This window comes from Xyrauchen texanus, chromosome 30, assembly GCF_025860055.1.
Source record: "Xyrauchen texanus isolate HMW12.3.18 chromosome 30, RBS_HiC_50CHRs, whole genome shotgun sequence".
NCBI lineage: Eukaryota > Metazoa > Chordata > Actinopteri > Cypriniformes > Catostomidae > Xyrauchen > Xyrauchen texanus.
Genome location: NC_068305.1, coordinates 3,058,320 through 3,060,939, shown reverse-complemented (window position 1 = coordinate 3,060,939; position 2,620 = coordinate 3,058,320).

The following is a 2,620-nucleotide window of genomic DNA, read 5'->3' as shown; positions in this document are numbered from 1 at the left end:
CCTGCAAAGTCTTGTAGGTTGTACGGGTTAATACTGGGGGAGTTGAGCTTCCCTTGTAGCTGGAGAAACTCTATGAAACCATCTCGCAAGTACTTTGGCAGCCTACTAACCAATCGATCCACATGTGAGCAGCAGTTCAACTCCATCCCTCTAGGTCCCTCCAAAGATAACAGCATGCTCACTAAGAGGTGGACACGGAGAGCGAAACTCTGAAAACTGCGTGCATCGTTTGGTTTTACCTCTGGTGCTGTGAGGATTGCTGCTATTTCGCTCTGCGCCAGCTGATGGGGTTGGCCATATTGTAACTGAAGAGCTTGCATAGCTGCAGAGTACGGGTATGGATGATGGCAGCAAGACTGGCCAATCATTTGTGCCTCAGGCAGTTTAAGGCGTTCCAGAAAGATATGGTACTTGTATTTCTCATCTAGCTCTGCATGGGGTTCAAGAAGATTGTCCAATGCTAACTTCAGGTTAGCGAATTCCCTTTTGTTGTCATTTACAAAATCAGGAATCTTTGGCTGGGGGGCAGCATGCAAAGGGTGGTGAGGCACCAAGTATTCTGGTCGCTTCAGTGGCTGGCTCAATGGATGTAGAGAAGTGCCCGCAAGAGCAGGAATGTTCATGGCAGGAACTGAAGCACTGTGCAGGGTTTGAGGCACTGACGCTACTGGAGGCATTGTCATATAGTGAGGAACTGAAAAACTGGATGCAGGTGGAGCCGCGACAGGTTCTCGTGGAGAGGGTGCCACTGTTGTATAGATGTAAGGCACTCTGGGATGCTGGTAGGTTGACGTGGGAGCTACTAGCTGTGGCCGCACCCAAGGCTGGAATGCAGTTCCTGCATCGTCATAAGGGCAAAACTGTGTATTAAGCAGTAGTGGCAAAGTGTCTGCTCTTGTAACATGTTGGTGTTGGCGCATGGCGGCAGGTAATGTACCGGACGAAATTGGTGAGTACAAAGGGAGTGAAGTGACTGGCTGTATTGGTACAAAACCAGGGTTAAAGTGCTCTGTCTCTGCAGTAGGTGTGCTTACATTTATTTGTGTGGCACTCACATGTCCTTGTCCTTTGGTATGTAACTCAATGTCAGGTGACTGTGATGAATAGGAAGAAGGGCTTGATGAATGGGTTGGATGAGGTGAGTTTCCTGGAGGTGATCTCGGTGGTGTGGCAGGCTTTACAATTTGCACCTCTTCATCCTCTTCTTTCCTCAGGAATGATGTGATATGTTTCATCAGCTCCTGACGCCGATGCTGTCGTTTTTCATACTGCTTGAGTTTGCTCTGAAGCGCAGCCATATCAGCAACCTCATCTCTTTCCTTCTCGGATATAGACTTTAATTTTATTAAAGATAAAAAATTAATTTTATAGACTTTAATTAATTCCCTCAGTGAACTCGTACTTAATAAGTCTGTGGAGCTTGTGGCTGGATGCTCACCCTGGCTGGAGGCTGGTCGTGATTGACTAATTATGCCCACTGCGGCTGCTGCTCCTCTCTGCTCCGCTGGCACCTCTGCTGTAGGTGGGGAGGAAAGAGCAGGTCGGTGATAGCTGTAGTCAAGGAGATACTCCTCCAGATGCTTGGGTGTGCGACGATGCCGTGAGGGTCTGCCTGACGTCTACATAGTTCTTCTATTCTTGATATCAGAGGAAATGTCAGAAGAAGAGTGCTGAGGAACAGATGATGACACAGATCAAAGGAACTGTATTTTAATGCTAATAATAATAATAATAAAATTGACTGTGACTTGATACTATTTAACAATACAAAATATGCTAATCACATTACAGTGGAAAATGTGTGTGATTTGTTTTAATTAATATAAATAAATGTACATTTTGTATAATTGATGTAATTGTAAATGTAAATAAACAAATGTAATTTTTTTTTTATAGTTGAGTATATACTTGCTTCATTCACAACACAAATGTATACAGCTAGTACGCACTTTTTAGAATAAAACAGTGAATTTACAAATATTACTGTGAAGGCTTGGCTCATGAATATTAATTAGAAGTGCAGTTTACCCAAAAGTAAAAATTCTGCCATCATTCACTCGCATGTCGTGTCAAGCTGCAAAATGAAAAAATAAATTAATATTTGTAGCTCTGATGTCATATAAATTTTACACATTGTGTCATGTTTAAAGTCAATCATAGAAATTCACTGATGTCAATGACATTTGGTTATGAGACATTGATGTCAAACCTGATGTAATGCATCTGATGCCACCACATTTAACTTGAGATTCAGATTTTCAGTGAATAATGACTTACATTTTTCACTCAAAGCTATTTTGTGTCTTCAGAAGACTTATTCAGCACACGGTTTATATGGACTGCTTTTTACGTCACTTTAACAGTGCTTCATGAACATTATTCAGAAATTGTGTTCCATGGAAGAAAAGAACAGCATATGGGTTTGGAACATGAGGATGAGGATGAGTTCATAATTATATAATTTTTGAAAAACTATTCCGTTAATACATCCAACTATGGTGAAGGCTTGGCTCATGAAGTAGCTTACGTTGACGGGCGCTCACGGAAAGTCACAAAAGCTTGCCTTATTAGGTTTGGTAAATTGGTGTGTCGGCGCGCCGTCTGCCGGTGACTTGCAGTA